We start from the raw sequence: 19,423 nt of genomic DNA on the forward strand, positions 1-19,423 counted from the left end.
GGGCAAGTTGGAAATGGGTGGCAGCTGTTCGAGCTTCACTCACAATGCAGCCATGCAAGAACAGTTTCAAGTCCTCCCAATGCTTCGTTCCGGACTAGAAAATAATCCAGCGTGTGGAAATTAAATACCAGCCAAATCTGACCCACACTGAAATGATTTATTTTTCAATTGACTGATACCCAAGATACCAGCATTGTCACAGGTGTTCATTATCCAGCAGATGCTAACTTTTTCATATTAACTGACAACCTGAAAGCCAGGCAGCTGAGCTACCCTCAAGCTAATTGCAAATGATGTTATTCAGAGTCTCAGATCTCTTTAATTTCTAATATCATCTTTACCTGCTGAGGAGGTAAGGCTTTGATACTGGGTCACCTCACATCACAATACAGAACAGGTTTTGCCAGAAGCCCACAGCAGCCCACACACATCCTCAGCAATTCACAGGAACAAATGCAAAGCATCTGCCCATGTTAATTACATTAAGATCAGCGAAACCTGGCTGCCACTTAAAATAACAGACTCAAAATAAAAGGAAGGCTGGTTCTTTGAAGAGTGGTAAACAAACAAATGAATTTATTCCTTCTTGGGAAACTTGTTCAGAAAAGGCATTACATTTTGCATACAGGAAGACAAACGCATAGTCATTTTAATTACATCACATTCAGAAATCCGGCCCAACATCTAGTTTTATTCCACCCCAACTTAATTAGCTTATTAGTTTTCTGGCTCTCACTTTATTTTGCTGTCACACTTTTGGAAGGACCACCTTTTAAACACAATCATACTGACGTGTAACATGCCGCTCTGTGACATGCTTGTTGCTACGTGGCAGTGCTTTTTGTTAAGTTTTCTTATCTGAGCTCGGCAGGGACTATACAAAACATTTCTGTTACCTGTCCAGGAGGCAGTGCACACCATGAAGCCAAATCATTCTGCTTTCTTAAGCCTGTCTTCACTTAGCATATGGAAAGAAATGTGATAGCTTTTCTGAACTGACCCTGAGCAAAATTGTCAACTGGCTCAAGAGAAACTTAGAGCTGAAAGGAAACATAGAATTCATCTAGACTAATCCACATATTTTGCATATTGTAAATCCAAGTCCTAAAGAGTGGATGACCTTCTGCAAGCCCAGTCGGCTAGAGAGTAGGAAATGCTAATAGTCATGCTGTTATGACAACGCACCTCGCCAAAGAGAAGGCATTAGCTGAATTAGTGGGATTGCCTTAGAAATCCCCCTTCCAATTCCTGCCTCCAGTTCAGCCCTAGACCTCTTCTCTAGTTACTGACTCTCTGCTCCAATCTTTGCCATCTCCCTGGTTGGCTCTAGCTGTCCCTCCTGGTGTATGGTATCAACTGGGGTCTAGTCAAGAGGATAGTTATGCCAAGTATTTAAAACAAACGGAGGGGGAAGGGTAATAGCTCAATGGTAGAGCACGTGCTTAGCATGCACAAGGTCCTGAGTTCAATTCCCCATACCTACATTTAAAAAAAAAAAAAAAGAAATGTGTTGACAGACTCACACAGAAAACAAACTTACAGTTACCATGGGGGAAAAGGTGGAAAGGGATTAAACTGGGAGTCCGAGATTTGTAGATACTAACTACTATATATAAAATAGATAAGCAACAGGGTCCTATTGTATAGCACAGGGAACTATATTCAATATCTTGTCATGGCCTATAATGAAAAAGAATATGAAAAGGAATATACACATGTATAAATGAATCACTATGCTGTACACCAGAAACTAACATATTGTAAATCAACTATACTTCAATTTTAAAATTAACAAAATAAAATAGAGGGGATTTAACTCCAAGACTTGGTTATGTGGTTGTTGGAACTCTAAAAGAGCGAAAAATAGCACGCCGACATAACCCAGATATTAGTCATTGCAGGCAGCAGCTACCACCGCAGGTGGGGGAACAACAGGAAAGGAGTGGTAGCACCAGAGGCTGTGCCCTCCCAGGAATGCTCCCCAGGACAGGACGCTCCAACAGCCAAGGCTCTAGCCCCCAGCTGGCGCCTCTTTGCTGATACCTGGAGCCACGGAAGGAATTGCCATGTGGTTGATGCCGGTCAAATCATTCCAATAGGAGTTATTCTAGTGCTAAAGAAAACGAACTGCTTATGAAAAGAAACCTTTTATAGCAAGTGAAAGCTTTGTGATGTTAATGAAAATCATTTTAATTAATCATTAAAGCCAGTCCCTTAAGGATATATACTAGGTAAGAATTTGTAGTCTGGTTCTAATTACTGCATGAAGCTAAAAGTAACCAAAAACCATTTCCTCAAAAACAGTCTGTAATTAAGACTGCTCATCAGTTAGACTTGACTTTTTCCCTATCCCAACTTGTCTGAATTAGTAAAGTTCTTACCAAAAGCAATAAAGCAAAACCATAATAATTGCACTGATTGTGTTCGGCCTCATCCATCATAGGTCTGTAATCATTTGACCTGTAATTATTTTGTCATGGCCTCGAGCTTTACTAACAATAATTGCCACTATTTATTAAGAGTTAATTATGTACCAGATAAGTTATAAAAATTTCGTTTGATTACTGCAACTTATCTGGGAGGTAAAGATTACTTCCATTTTAGAGATGAAGAAGCAGTTCTGAAAATGTCCATGAAGTGCGTTCAGAGATTTTTTTTACAGTTACTTTATGATTTATAGTATTTATCTTTGTTCTTTATGCTATTACAGAAATTAATGGAAATCTATAAAAATAATTAATCCAAAAGAACACATAGCAATAAAACTATCCACAGCAGAGCGTATGGGGCATTTTTATTATAGCGGGGGTAGCATCTGTATCTGCTGATTCCATCATCTCAACGGTTCCTACTCAGTTTCTACCGACTGATTTTTCTCCCAGTTCTAGGTCTTATTTTTCCCATTTCTTTGCATGCCTGGTATTATGGGCTGAATTTTGTCTCCCAGTAAGATATGTTGAAGTCCTAACCCCTGGTACCTCGGAATGTGATCTTATTTAGGAACAGGGGTGTGGCAGATGTAATCAGGTAAGGTAAGGATGTACTGGATAAGGGTGGACCCTTAACCCGGTATGACTGGTGTCCTTATAAGAGGAGAGGACAGAAACACAAGGAGAACATCATGGGACAGAGGCAGAGACTGGAATGACGCAGCTGAAAGCCAAGGATTAAAGACACCACCAGCAGCTCAGAACTGGCCAGGGAGAGTCTACCCAGAGTCTTAGAGGGAGCACAGCCCGGCTGACACCTTGATTCCATACTTGTAGCCTCTAGAGCTGTGAGAGAATCCATTACTGTTGTTTACGTAAGCAGCCTAGTTTGTGTTCCTTTGCACCAGCCACCCTAGGAAACAAATATTAAGTTGCCAGTTTGGATTGGATGCTGGATGTTGTGAATTTTGCATGTTTGGGTACTGGATAAGGAGTACTGGACTTGGTTCAGGCATGCAATTAACTTACTTAGGAACAGTTTCATCAATTAAGTTACTTAGGCACAGTTTCATGCTTTCAAAGTTCATCGGGCTGGGTCAGAAGAAACTATTAGTCTAGGGTTAACACCGTTCTTCGAACTTGACTCAGTGCCCAGGTCCTACAAGCCCTCACTGCTCTGGCTGATGGGAACGTGAACTCTTCCCAGCCCAGCGTGAGCTCCTGGAAATGTTTGACTAACTGCTGTCTGAGGGTCTTTCCCCAGCCTCAGGGAGCCTCTTCTCTGGCGTGTGCAGATCAGGGATAGCCCAAAGACCAGAGAGGACCCGTCCATCGGCCTCAGGGACTCTCCCCGTAGCTCTCTCTTCTCTGGTATTCCAGCCCACAAATTCTAGCCACCTCGTCTCTCAAAACTCCGATTTCTATCTCTTCAACTCAGCCGGACTTCTGGGCTCTGCAACCTGGAAACTGCCTTCGGGCAGAGAGCTGGGTCAGTTGTAGAGCTCGTCTTACTGATTTGACTGTCCTTTTCTCGAAGGTCAGAGTCCTGTACTGCCTCTTAGCCAACTCATGGAAACTCTTGTTTCACATATTTTATCTGACTTTCCCTTTTTTTTTTTATGTTGAAGATTGAATCCAGTTCCTATTACAGCATCATGACTGGAAGGAAAGTATGTTATTTATTTTTTAAGTAAACAGAAATACCATGTTTTGAAGAGTTTCTTTTCTTCCCCTTCTTAGTAGCTGGAAGGCACACCCCACCTCACAACTCCCCACTAATGTGAAATATAACATGTATCTCTTTGGCACCAAAAGGTATGCTGTGAAGTCTCCAAGAAAGAGAAGTCTATAAAGTGAATCAGAGCCTGGCAGATCAGACCCAAGGAACTCTAATCTCAATAAACATCTCAGGTTACTGATGACTGTTAGAGGCTAACTGGTAACAGAAACCGCATTTTGCATTTTAAGTGATTTCATGAGCCAAGCAGATGGCAAGCTTCCTCACTAGTCAACAAGTGCAAACTTGGTGATTGCCATCTTCGAAACAATCTCACCTCAGCACTGTGTTAGACCAGACCAGGCAGGAGGCCGGGGAAGCACTCAGATGACAAGTGAAAACAGATGTCTTGTGTGGTGTGTGGTGTGATCATTAGAAACCAGGAAATTTACCTAAGAGTAAGTTGGGCAAAAAGCAACACTCTATACTAAACACGTGCTAAATTATATAGAGTTTGTAAACAGGCCATACTCCATAGTTTTATAGCAATCCATAAATTACAAGATATTCTCACATTTTTGTTTTCAAACCCACCCTAGCCAATCTCCTATTTCTTAGCTGATGGAAATTCCATTTTCCAAATGTTCAAGCCAAACACTTGGGTCATTGCTGGCTCCTTTCCTTTCACACACCTCCCATCCAATCCAACCCAGCAAATCTAGGAAGCTCTTAATGTAAAATAGATCAAGATGCAACAATGCCCTAATGCTCCCTCTGTCCTCTCTGCCTGGATTCCTGCAACAGCCTCCTAACTAGTGAACCTGCTTCCAACCCAGCTTCCCAAGACTATTTTCAATCCAACAATCAGAATGAACCTAACGTAAATCAGATTATGTCACTCCCCTGCTCAAAAACCAGCGATAGCTCCCTATTTCTCGCAAAGAAAAAGACAAAATTCTTACAATACTGATAAGACCCCACAGGACCCAACTACCCTGACTGGTTCTTCTTTCCCTGGTCTACCTTTTTTTTTTCCCCATAATTTCATTGTCTAGCATGTTGTATAGTTAGGTTATGCCAAAATGCAATCCAGTCCAGCAAACCAGCAGCACTGATTGATAAAATGACACACATGCCCTCAACTCATGCATTTAGCAACTACAGGTTTAATACTAACTACGTTAGGAACATTGTCATGTACAACTCTCCTTTTTGGTAGATACCAATGATTTGTAGAGCAGTTCGAGGTAAATGTGGGTGAATCACTACCCCACACTCTTTCTATTTAAGGCTATAACAAAAGCAAAGGGGAATATGTGCAGGTATGAGATGAGCAAACATTCATTAGCAAGCCCCACAAAACAGCTCTGATAAGCCATGTAAGTTCAGAGAAATTCCAGCTCTGTGGATCCCTCGTAAGTTACCTGACAAGTTCATTTGAGGCAAACACAATGACATTTCAGAGGCAAGATTCTGTTAACCTTTTAGGCATCATCAAGCAACCAGAATCCTCTTAAAACAATAGTACAAACAGTATGGATATTCCTTAAAAAACTAAAAATAGAGTTACCCTATGATCCAGCAATCCCACTCCTGGGCATATATCCAGAGAAAACTCTAAATTGAAAAGATACATGCACCCCAAAGTTCATAGTAGCACTATTTACAATAGCAAAGACATAGAAGCAACTTAAGTGTCCATCAACAGATGACTGGATGAAGAAGTTGTGGCATATATATATATACATACATACACATACATATATATACACAATGGAATACTACTGAGCCATAAAAAAGAATAAAATAATGCCATTTGCAGCAACATGGATGAACCTAGAGATTGTCATACTAAGTAAAGTAAGCCAGAAAGAGAAAGAAAAATACCATATATCACTTATATGTGGAATCTAAAAAAATGACACAAGTGAGCTAATTTACAAAACAGAGACAGACTCACAGACATAGAAAACAAACTTACGGTTACTAGGGGGAAGGTGGGGAGGGATAAATTAGGAGTTTGGGATTAGCAGATACAAAGTACTGTATATAAAATAGATAAACAACAAGGTACATATGTAGGATGGATGTGTGTGTGTGTGTGTGTGTGTGTATATATATATATATATTAAATTCCATATATATAGGATCATTTAGGGGATGAGCCCGGGGTGCCTTTTCTAAGAACACAGACTACAGGCTTCCCCTAGTTTTTATACCTTGTTCATGCAAGAGGGATAGCCAATCCTCTTATTTTGACTACCTCAAACTTCACAAAGGAGAGCCCATTTCTAACACATACAGTCAACCAATCCCCATGTTTATCAATATCACAGTTCTGACATTCAATTCTGATGAAATATCTAATTACCACACCCTTGGTTTGATCAAGATACCAATAATAGTGATGGTAGTATGTCTGATATGAGTCTGCTATAGTCTAGCAGTGGTTCACCCCTGATGTGTGGATTCCCCAGGGGGGCAAATCTCTGCTCCTAGACTTAAAATTTGTATTAACTAACACACATCAATTTCATATTATCTACAGGGAATATATTAAAGTAGACTAGAAATCCTAGAGCACATGGCAATGAGTTAACTGGCACCTCCACTGACAAATAGTTCAACGCCTGCTATTTTCACTATAACAAGCACCAAGACAGAGTAGGTTTTATTTTCCTCTTTTTCTTTTTTTTCTCAGCCACAACTTGATCGATTCCTGGCATCACATACCATGCCTGTGGCAGAAACTGAAAAGCCAATCATAAAAAATTGGAAGACAGGAATGTCACATCAAAATTTCTTAAGTGTATGAGGTAAATAAAATAAACAAGGACCTACTGTATAGCACAGGGAACTATATTCAACATCTTATAATAACCTATGATGGAAAGGAATCTGAAAAGAATACATATATATAACTGAATCACTTTTTTGTATACCTGAAACATTGTAAGTCAACTATACTTCAATTAAAAAATTAAATAAATTACAAAAAAATTTCTTAAGTGTGGATAACTGTACTCTCCCCACCAAAAACTTCTTATGTCTGTGGGAAGAACTGATGAAAGAAAAATGGCCTTTACACAAAATCAGAAAATTCATGAGTTAGAACATATAATGTGAATGCAATTGGAATCCTATTTGCCAATCATTTTTTATTCCTTCTGAATGCTTTTTCTGATGCTTTATGGCTTGAATGATTCTGTTGTAAATGTAGAATAAGTGGCTTTTCTGTTTTAAAAAGCAAGAATGTGTTTCTAATAAAAGTACTAGATTAAAAATACTCTTTTCAAGAAAAAAAATATGACAATGAATATATATATGTTCATGTATAACTGAAAAATTGTGCTCTACACAGGAATTTGACACAACATTGTAAAATGATTATAAATCAATTAAAAAATACTCTTTTCATTGTATGCCAATATTTTTCATTTTTATATTTGCTAATGTGTCTGAGCAAATAGAAACATCAGATAAGTCAGCTGTGAACCTTAATGTAAAAATTATTCATTGTACACGAGTCAACAGTATTTCCTTCAGAAAGCTCTGCCAAACACTATCAGTCTAAAATGTATTGTTCTATCAAGCCACGTGTCATTCAGGGAGAGCTGTAAAAGAAAACCTTTCTTGATTTTTTTCCCTGGGTTTTGCTAAACAATATTTGCAATGTTTATGTCCTTCAGATCATAAAGTCTCTAAAATTGACTATTTAAAAAGAGATCTTGGTGGGGAGGATATAGCTCAGTGGTAGAGTGCATGCTTACCATGTACAAAGTCCTGGGTTCAATCCCCAGCACCTCCATTAAATAAACAAACAAATAAACAAACAAACAACCTAATTACCTCCCCTCCCACAAAAAGGGAGAGAGAGATCTTGACTTGTATTATAGAAAGCCACCTGGTTTTTCCAAGTTTTCAGTTATTGATAATGAACAAAAACAGAACACATACTGATTCTGGCATGGCCAACGTGGGGTTGGAAGTGTTTCTGTGGAAGAGGCACGCTTTGGGCTGGGCCTTAGGGAATTTCTGGCATTCAGCTCACAGCCCAGGTGAGAACCAAAGACAAGTGTGTGGTGGAGACCAGAAGGAGCACTTGCTGGGGAAAGAGTGGGGCTGAGGGTGGAGGAGGAAGGTGAGGAGGGAGGAGGCGACGGAGGCCACTGAGGTTGGAAATCAGCTCTGCAAACTAAGGTGCATGATCTAAGACGCGAACTAAGCACTGGCTTAGGGCACGAGCACCGCAGAGGCCCCAAGAAAGGAGCAATTTTAAACTTCACCAAGTTTATCTAGAACTTTGCAAGCCAAAATTCTAAAGAGGGGCTATTTTCATTTCAACATCAATGTGACTTGTACCTTTGAGGGATGAGTGATGCTTTATTTTGAATTATATAAGATGAGAGATGAGGGGTGTGTGGCGCCATCTTCTCCTTAGTCCCGGCGCCTCAAAAGGTCTTATTTGGCCTCCAAGTGGAGCTCTGGAGGAGAAAGCTTGGAAAGGTGATAGGAAAAAATACCCTGGCACAGCGGGACAAAGAAAGCAGCGTCTCGCAAAGAGTAAGCGCGCAGTGATGTACAAGGTGGAGCGGAACACAGTGAGAATTGTCACGCGGGTGTGAGGTGATGGAGGACCTGCCAGGATGACTAGCCCGGGGATATTCTGAGAAATGTCTCATTTATCAACACCAAGAGGCAGTGTTGAAAGTAGCATAATCCACTTTCGTTCTATTTTTGTAGGGCAAAATTGTCCTATTTATGTAGGTTAAATGTAACTAAATCTGTTAATACTCTCTCTGTCAAATAGTCTCCTTATAATAACGCCAAATCTTATAAAACAAACATATATATGCACATGTACATATATATATATGTGCATATATACATATGTATGTAGAAAGAACTGATTAAATTCCAAAAATTACCAATGTCGGTGTGTCTTTTTGAGATAATAGTTCACATAGCAAACAATTCACCCATTTAAAGTGTAGAATTGAATGATTTTTAGTATATTTACAGGTAAGTGCTATCATCACCATGGTCAGTTTTAGAACATTTTTATCACCTCTAAAAGAAACTCTTTAGTTATCATCCCCCACCACTCCAGTCCACTCCCAGCCCTAAGCAACAACTTATCTACTTTCTGTCTCTGTAGAGAAATAGATATTTCGTATGAATGGAGTCATAGATTATATGGTGTCTTAAACACTGGCTTTGTTCACCTATAATGTTTTCAACATTCATACATGTTGTAGCATGTATCAGTACTTCATTCCTTTTTAATGCTGAATAATATTACATTCTATGCAGGTATGTGCCACATTTTTTTATCCATTCATCAGTTGATGGACACATAGACTGTTTCCATCTTTTGGTGATTAAGAAGAATGCTGCAATAAACATTTGTGTACCAGCTTTTCTTGTAGGCATGTTTTCATTTCTTCTGGGTCTATACCTGGGAGTGGAAGTTCTGGGTCATGTGGTAACTCTTGTGTTCAATCATTTGAGGAACTGCTAGACTGTTTTTCAAGGTTGCTTCACCATTTTACATTCCCACCAGCTGTGGCTGAGGGTTCTGAATTCTCTACATCCCCACCAACATTAATTATTATCTGATTTTTATTCTAGCCATCCTAGTGGGTATGAAGTGCTATCTCATGGTGCTTTTGATTTGCATTTCCCTAACGACTAGTAATATTGAACATCTTTCCATGTGCTTATTGGCTATTTATATATCTTCCTTGGGGAAATGTCTGTCAGCTCCTTTGCCCATTTTTAGTTAGGTTATTTGGGTTTTTATTATTGAAGTTTAAGAGCTCTTTATATATGCTAGATACTTCTTATCAGATATATAATTTGCAAGTATCTTCTCCCATTTTGGGGGAAGAAAATGTTTTCACTTTCTTGATGGTGACCCTTCAAGAAAACTAGTTTTTAAATTTGATGAAGTCCCATTTATCTATTTTTAATTTGGTTGCTGGTGTTTTTAGTATCTTATCTAAGAATCCTTGCCAAATCCAAGGTTCTGAAAGTTTACCCCTGTGTTTTTTTCTAAGAATTTTGTAGTTCTAGCTTTTACATTTAGGTCTTTGATCCATTTTTAGTTAATTTTTGCATATGATGTGAGGTAAGGTTTTGACTTCATTTTACATGTGACTTTCCAGTTGTCACAGAACCACCGATTAAAAAGACTTTTCTTTCCACATTGGATGGCCTTGGTGCCTTCTCAAAACTCAGTTAGCCATAGATGTGTGGGTTTATTTCTAGACTCTCAATTCCATTCCAGTGATCAATAGACCTAACCTTATACCAGTGCTACACTGTCATGATTACCATTGTTTTGTAGTAAGTTTGAAATCAGGAAGTGTACATCCTCCAACTCTGTTCTTCTTTTTCAAGATTGTTTTGGCTAATCTGGGTCCTTGCCATTCCATATGAATTTTATAATCATCTTACCAATTTCTACAAAGAAGTCAACTTCTTTCTTGAAAAAAAATAAGTAGGTAATAAAACACATTTCATCTTAACACTTGAAGGATATTTTAAAGTCGAGCATACCAATCAAGCAGAACAGATTACCTTATACTTTTGGCAGGAGCACACAAGAAAACGGAAAATGTTTTTAAAATTTTTTCAGCCAAGCAGATTCAGCACTATCAGAAAATTCAATCCTATCTTCCTGGAGAGGGAATTAGCTTTTAGACAGTCAAGGAAACACATTCAGATCCTGGGGTTAAAGATCACTGGGCATCATTTCCACTACTTTAATGAGCATTTATCCATCACCTCGCCCTCCTCCAATGTCTTGATTCCAATCTTCCCCCACAAGTCTAATACAGATAAAGCAGATGCAATATTTTAAAATGCTCATTCCCCTTTCTGACAGGCAGAGAAGGGTCTCAGAGAACCTCTGAAGCTTACTGGTTTTTGAAATTGGAGGAACTTAACATTCCAAGGAAAGAACACTGAGTTTGGGGGAAGCTGATAGTATTAGAAAATTATTGTTCTCTTGGCTTCTGACTGGGCTGGTTTATGTCAATTTTGTATATTTATCATAGCTGGGTAAAATATTAACTTGTCCTAAAAGGAAGAGCTCTAAACACTAAAAATAATTTTTCCCCAACTCATTTTATTTAGAAATTTCTGGAAATATTAAATTCTAAAATACTTCAATGATGCACCTTGGAATTTTTTTAATCAATAAAAGCACACAAATGTAGCCTCCCACCTCCCTTTCCTTAAGATAAAATTCTCTGAAAGATGTAACTTATTGATGTACTTGCAAACCAGTGACAATAGAAGTTTGCCACCCACTCAAAACTACACACAAAAATTATCTTCATTATTTCTATTCTTTCCCTCTAAATTCTTATTTTTATCCCCACCCCCACCCCCAGGAAAGTAAAACTGCATGAGCTTTGCTTTTCATAAGAGTATTTTTCTGCCAATAAGTGTAAAATTCATCTGATTTTTTTCCCACATGAATGATATATTAGTGGAGACACATGCTCCTCCAGGGGCTGGGCATTTGTAATCAGATCATGTGGCAATGACTTACTCTGTAGCCATTTAAATTAGCAGCATTATATGACAAGACCAACGGGTAGCAACTTGGTGGCCAAAAAAGAGTCAGGCCGCCTTGGGTTGAGCTTTCTTGATGTTATTCTTTAACTATGTGATCTGGGGGCAAGTTAATCTGGTTCAAATTCTTCATTGCTACAAATAGGATTTTTAAAATGTCCATCTTATAGCTTTGCTCTGATTATACTAAGAAAAGAAAAGAAAAAGAAAACTGTGTAGACTTTAACCTACAATAAGACTATAAAATATCCCCACAAGATTCATGTATTTTTAATGCAAGTTGCCTAATAGACTGAATTATACAGATAATGCAAAAAAAAATGCTTAATTCTGCCTTAAGTCTAACTCAAAAGCAATGTTTTAATCTTCCTTGTCTTTTAAAACCTATATATGATTTTTTGAAAGTACCTGAATGATTCCATATCACTAAGACTGATATATAGGGGAAATTCCACTGCAGGGTTTTCTGTCTGATGCTCTTCAGGGAACAGACTTCTCAAATCACACATTTAGCTATTTCTAAAATTAGCGTGCATTTCTCACTTGTTGCCACTAGATGGCACACAGATACATACATAAACCAATGAATTGTTGTACAGGAGGAAATCAATCTGGGTTAAAATAAGCCTTGTTAAAACCACATGGCCATAACATTTGAAATGGAGGAAGATGGAGAGTACCTGGAAAACCATTATCTTTTTGACAAGAAATGATATAGGGAATTAATCATTTAGCGATTGTATTAGTTTCCCAGCTGTGTTTAAACAAAGTACCAGGAACCCAGTGGCTTAAAAATAACAAAATGTATTACCTCACAGTGGAGGAGCCTAGACGTTGGAAATCAAAGCGTCGGCAGGGTTGATTCCTTCTTGAGGGAGAATCTGTTCCAAGTTCCTCTCCTAGTTTCCGGTGGGCGTCAGCGATCCTTGGCGCTCCTCAGCTAGAAGATGCACCCCCCCCCCCCACCTCCGTCTCGGTCTTCACACGGCCTTCTCTGTGTCTGCACGTGGCCTTCTGTAAGTCTAGCAGTCACCGGACTAATCCAGTATGACCTCATCTTAACGAATTACATCTGCAAAGACCTTATTTCCCAAGAAGGTCATATTCTGAGATGCCAGGTGGACATCGACTTGGGGGGACATTATTCAGCACAGTCCACACAGCAACACCCAAACTGGGCAGCCAGGTTTGGAGCCGCGCTGTGAGATGCATGGACAAGCCAGGTTAATGGAAGCATCGCGTCTTCATCTTGTGAAAAAGGAACAGTAACAGTAAGTGCCTCATAGTGCTGTGAGGAGTAAATGAGGCCGTACACGCCATGCACTTAGCGCCTGGCGCATAGTAAGTACTCGCTAAATATTAGCTCTTACCCTCGTTATTATTATTATTAGTGCAATTAAAAATGAGGCCTCCTACCTTACATTCTCTCCAGAGCCTGACATAAAGGGTTCTCTGGTCTGAGCAGAATGCATTTCTCAAAAGACCCGGCCTGGCTTCTGTACTGTTTCCCTCCAGCAAATGGTCTGCAAGCCTGTGTCTCAATTTTTTTTTTATCACTTATTTATCCAGCTTCCTGAGTCTCCTTTCCAAAAAGGATTTGTGATGGCAACGTCCTGGTGCTCTCTTCCTGCTTCCTCAGGTTCTAGAAGTGCCCAAGAACGGTCCCTACCTGGAAGAGCTAAGGGCCCCGCAGCCTTTTAGTAAAGAGGTAACGGGGGCAACAAGATGCAGCCACTGCCCAACCAGAAGCAGCACCAGCTCAGGACCAGGGGACAGGGTTGCACCCAAGTGCACAGAAGGGGAGGGCCAGGCTGGGTCTGGGCAGGACAGCAGAGGCTGTGATGAAGTAATCGCACTTGGGGCCCAAAGGCAGAAATAGATCTGGTGGATAGAAGTGACACTTGAGGGGAGAAGCCTCCCCTCCCAACCTCTGTGAGCCCCAAGGCACTCCGGAGGGAAGGCGTTCAGGGACAGACTGAGCACCAGCCAGTCAGAAGGAGAGACGCTTTCAGATAGAAGGTGGGACCAAAAAAGCAGTGAGTGAGGAGGAAGTGTCTCTTTCCAGGGTACCCAGGCTCAGTGAGCTCTGAGAGCCCCCACCTTGTTCCCTGGGTGCCTCAGCTTTCATCCTCTAAAAGCAAAAGCATCACCCCTGCCAGAGGCCTGCTCTGCCTTCCCCATTCCCTTCCTCATGGAAGGCCCTCCAGGCTTACCAGGCAGAGGCAGGGGTCTTTCTGGAGCCTTCCCTTCCCTTCTCGGTCTATGTCCTATGGGCTCAACAACTTCAGAGTCACATGAGTCCATCCCCTCTGCCCCTGCCCCTCCCTAGTGCCTAAGGAACAAAGCAGAACAAAGTCCTCGGTGTGAAACTCAAGGCCTTTATAACCTGCACCCTTGTCTACCTTTCAAAGCCTCACCTTTAGGTCCCTCCACAGGTACCCTAAACTCCCTCCGTGACAAACCATTCTGTAGTGACTGCTGAATGAATGTGGGAATAAATAAACGTGGCACCACAGAAGGAAGTTTAATGTTTCCAAATATTTTGCTGTCAAATTCTACCTCTTAATAAAACAAACACTCTGGGGTTTTCTTATTAGATTGACAGTCTATTGTGGATTTAAAAGAAACTTATCCTTAAAAAAAAAAAAAAAAAAAGGACCCTATCCATTGTGAGATTGCAACTTTCTCGGTCCTAGCATAGTACCTCACACAATGTTATTCGATGAATGGCAAGATCTAAATTCTCAGGCCCTGGGGACTTCAAGATTGAGTTTTCTTCCAAGGTTGGGTCTTTGACACAGAGCCTGACAATCTGTCTTGTACATGGAAGGAGCAGAAGTGACTGACCTGGATTAATGCACCTGCTTCCACAGCAAGAAGCCCATGATAGACAACTGACACAAGGGGCGGGGGCTCAGAGGGGGAACTGAGGCCAAAGAGGAAGTGACATGTGCAGGGAGGAGACAGATGAGGGGCTAATGCTGGTTTGTGGCCGGAGCCTGCTGTAAAAGTCCTGGAGACGAATCCCAGGGTGGATTAAGTCAGGTGACATATGAAGACATCCACGCTGGAGCCCACGTGGCTGGGGCACTCCTCCACATGGGCCTTCTTCAAACTGAACTCTGTACCCCCAAAACCATACGTTGAAGCTCTAACTCCCAGTGTGATGGTATTTGGAGACAGGGCCTGTACGGAGGTGATTAAGGTTAAATGAGGCCGTAAGGGAGAAGCCCTAATCCGATAAGATTAATGCCCTAAGGAGAGGCATAGACACCAGAGCATGCTGTTCCCCTCTCTCCCCTCCCACCTGCTGTGCACACAGAGGACAGGCCATGTGAGTCATAGCAAGAGGGTGTCTGCAGGCCATGAAAAGAGCTGTCACCTTGAAATAAATTTGCTGGCACCTTGATCTCCAACTTTATCATAGTCAGTTTGGGCGGTTTTAACAAAGTACCATAGACACAGGAGAAACTGGCCTATGAACAAGAGAAATTTATCTCTGGAGATGGGGAGGCTCAGGGCAAGATGGCAGCAAGGTCAGCTGAGTTCCCTCTCCCCACTGGCTGCAGACAGCCAACCTCTCTTTGTATCCTCACGTGGTGGAGAGAGAGCCAGCGAGCTCTCTGCCCTCTTCTTACAAGGGAACTCCACCCTCATGACCTAATTAACCTCCAAAAGGCTCCATCTCCAAATACCATCATATTGGGATTAGAATTTCATCATGTGAATTTTGGGGGTAACACAGTCAGTCCACTGCAGACTTCTAGCCTCTGGAACCACAAGAAAATGAGTGTGTATTGTTTAAGCCACCAAGTCTATGGAATTTTGTAATGGCAGCCCCAGCAGACTAGGACAGGTCTCCCTGGAAGGACCAGGCCCTGCACCAGTGTAAGAAGCACTCTGGTCTTCCTGTAGAAGATTCGCAGCATGGTGGCTGCAAAAGACAGCCCCTGACACACACACAAACACACACACACACACACACGAGGTAAAAGAACCAATCTACAACCACGAAGGACTGAGTATTAACCAAGCAAAGCAAAGGAAGAGATCCTGGAAGTAATCCTGTGCAAGACACCCATGGCCAGATCTCTCTCCAAGGAAGCTATTGAGGGAACCTGCAAGGCAGGGCATTAAAGCAGTGACTTGTGCAGTTTGTGGACTCAGAAACATCAAAATTGTCAGTCACGCTGTCCCAACATGATTGGCTTCCAGGTGTCTGCCAGGTCCTTACTTGTTACTCACCCACTTGCTGGCTGACCGTTGCTGGGCTGCTTCTACTTCAAGATCAACAGTCTTATCTCCATGACCATGAAGCTTCCTGATTCCGTTTTGCTTCGCTTTGGAGATCTGCGGAATTGGAGCCACCATGAAACCAGGCATCTCTGGGTCTCTGGCATGTCTGATCAATGCAGGATCACCTTCCATCTTTTTCTCTTTGCAGAAAATCCCTTTAACAACGTTACTGCATCCGTAAGGATGCCATTAAGGAAACTGCTTCCTCCTGTCAATCTTTTTGACTTTTCTCCATTATTCAAAGAGAATTTATTTACATGTCTGCTAAGAGTTAATGATGCCAGATTATAAAAAACATTTTTGAAAACTCTCTGGTCATGAAATATGCAGGTTGATGTCTGGCCCAACAAGTTCCCCAACATTGGAACAATAAAGTGACCCGCAGTTAAACCTCACGGGTGTAGAAGACTGGAAACAACCTCCCCTCCGTCTGTGAGCAGTGACGATGCTTGACTTTTTAACCACTACAAAAAGCAAATATGTTTTCTGTTGAAATCTACTGGATCGATCATTTCTATATTCCTGCATCATTGCAGGAATTTTGCATCATGGCCAAAGGGGTATTTTGACAATGTTCTAGGTAGACACTTGCACCAAAATAATTCATCTACCATTGCATAAACTTTAAAGAATGTCATCCAGAACCTTGCATCTGTTACTCTCAAGCAGTTTGCGGTACACTTACAGTTAAACCACTAAACTGGGGGCTGGGGGGTCAAGATGGCCTGTGCAGGCTTTGGGGAAGTACAATAGGGGATCTGTGAACCCCAGGGTGGTGGAAAGCTTCATGCACCAGGAACCTTGGAATCTGGCTTTCCCTGGCCACTGACTGATCCCGTTGGATGACCTGGGAAACATCTCAGTTTCTCTAGCTACAGAGGTTTTGAATAATTAATTAAATAATCAAACAAATGTTTAGTTACCAGTTTACTGTTTATATAACAAACTAGTTAAACTTATGCAGAAAATCTTATTTTCTGGCAGATTTTTTTCAGGATTAAAAACACAAAAAGAATCTTATTTAAAAAAATTATCTCTTCATGCATTAACAGAAAGCTTAGAGAAAACTGGATATATTGACTAATTAAAACTGCAATCTATGCCTCTAAACTAGATGAGGGCATAACAACGGGATTCTTGACTGCACTTCTAGCTTCTAACCACCAGGGGTCATGACTTGCGCTCTTTGGCAAAGAACAGAGCGAGCTGGCTGTGATACAAAATGTCAAGAGGGATATTCTCCTGGTGGTTTGAGCAAAGACCCAAAACCAAGAACAAAGGCACTAAAGGCCCTTCTCGGTTCACAGAGCTGACAGCCTCTGCGTGCAGCTGGAGCCCATAGCGGGACCTGCAGGCTCACCACGACTCCCCAGTGCTACCTGAGCTCCAAGAGCATCCCGCCCCTCCTCAGATTAGACAAGAGCAGGGAGGGAGTCTCACTTGGGCGAGGAGAGCAACCCTGGAGAGAATTGCGACCTTCCTTGTGGGGAAGGCAGACCCTGTCCCTCCCCCATGCGTGCGAACACACACACACACACACACACACACACACACACACACACACACACACACACACACACACACACAGAGTCATGAAAATCATAGACAGATGTGACGTCTAGGGGGCGCAAGAGAGCTTTAAGAGGAGTTTGAACTTGAAATTTAAAAATGAATAAAACTAAGTCAAATGCTAAAATAAGATTGGGATAAATCGAAGTGACTGTACACTCAATGGTTACCCTCAGGGTGGTGCGCAAGCACTACCTCTTTTTGAAAAGTGTCTGCTCTCTTTCCCCTAAACCTGGATTTGCAGTGAACCAGATCACCCAAAACAGCTGGGAAAACAAAATACACACACACACACACACACACACACACACATATATAAACTGACAGTTCATGGAACTAGTAAGACAAACCTTAAATATGATAAAACTCATAATTTTGTTTGATAAACAGATATAAATTCAACTTTATGAAGGAAGATTCTAATGATAGACTCTTTAGGCAGTCAGAGTGGGTGTGGAGACAAGGCGAAAACATGTGCCAACCCCCATGGGGCGGGTCAGACAGGACCTGTCATGGTCAGCCTGACTCCCTACCTACAAAGAGTGAAGCTTGGCTTAGGCAGTCTCTGGGGTGCCCTGCCACTCTCAGATTATAAAATCATCTTTATTAAAGCACATTCTCTATTTTTCACATCCTTTAAAAAAGCACATAAAGTTGCACCACACTGAAAGTTTCAGCTCTGGAAGGAAGGCAAACCAGACTCTTGGACTCCAGTGTCTAGAGAGGAAGGCAGCGGCTTCCTACCCAAAACAGGTGGTGCCCTCCTCCCTCCCGCCTCCAACCTGCCAACGGCCCGAGATCCAGACGTTGTTTCCTAGCCAAGTGCTTGGAACTCAGAACCCCAGAAAAGCACAGTGACTTATCAGTGTTGTGTGGCTGGTTAATGAACTTGGACAACAGACTGGTTCTCCTAAGTGCCTGTCCAGAGCTGAAAGTTAATCAGATTCACTCACACGTTACAGAGAATAGTGAGGACAGTGCCTCCCCAGAGAGACTCCCTCTGCCACAATCTCATCCAGTCACCAGCAGATCCAGATGCCATTTCCATGGCCACTGCCCCTCCCTGGACCATCTCCTTTCTTATGTTTGTCTCCACTTCAGTGCTGGCCTCCCCATGCCTGCTGTGTCTCCCCTCCCTCCTCGACTCCTCCCAAACGTAATAGTAATATTCTCTGCAGCACTTTACAGCGGACAAAAGGCTTTTTCCTGAGAGCACATTATCTAAATCCCACCACAGTTCGAGCCTGTGGTTAGGGACCAATCCCATTCTACAAATGAGGGTACTGAGGGTGGGGAGAGGGGGACACTCCCAAGGTGGCAAAGTTAGTGTTGAAAACAAGACAACAGGCTAAAAAATTGACTCTTTCTGTTACTGAACCAAACCTGGGTCTGCTCACGCACAGTAAAGCCAATCTACTGACATCGGGCCATGGTGAAGGAAAGGACAGTGTTTATTGCAAGGCACCCAATGTGGGGCCAAGCAAGGAGAATGGGCAGCTCATGCTCAAAAGACCCAAACTCCTCGAAGGCTTTCGGAGAAGGGGTTTTAAGGGTGAGGTGAAGAGAGGGTTGCAGGGTGCCCGATCAGCTCATGAACACTCTTCTGATCGGTCAGTGATGAGGGAATCGAGCCTCAGCATCATCAGCCCGGAGGTTCCAGCTGTCGGGGGTCTGTGTGCCTGTGGTCAGCATGCAGTTAACCCCTTCCACCTGGTGAGGGTGTTAGTATCTGCAAAACACCTCAAGGTTACTGCTCAAAGTGTTTGTTATCTACAGCCCTTGAGGAGGAACTAAAGGTCTTTAACTTCGTTTTATGGCTAAACTATTA

Source organism: Camelus dromedarius, chromosome 2 (assembly GCF_036321535.1).
Source record: "Camelus dromedarius isolate mCamDro1 chromosome 2, mCamDro1.pat, whole genome shotgun sequence".
In the NCBI taxonomy this organism is placed as follows: domain Eukaryota; kingdom Metazoa; phylum Chordata; class Mammalia; order Artiodactyla; family Camelidae; genus Camelus; species Camelus dromedarius.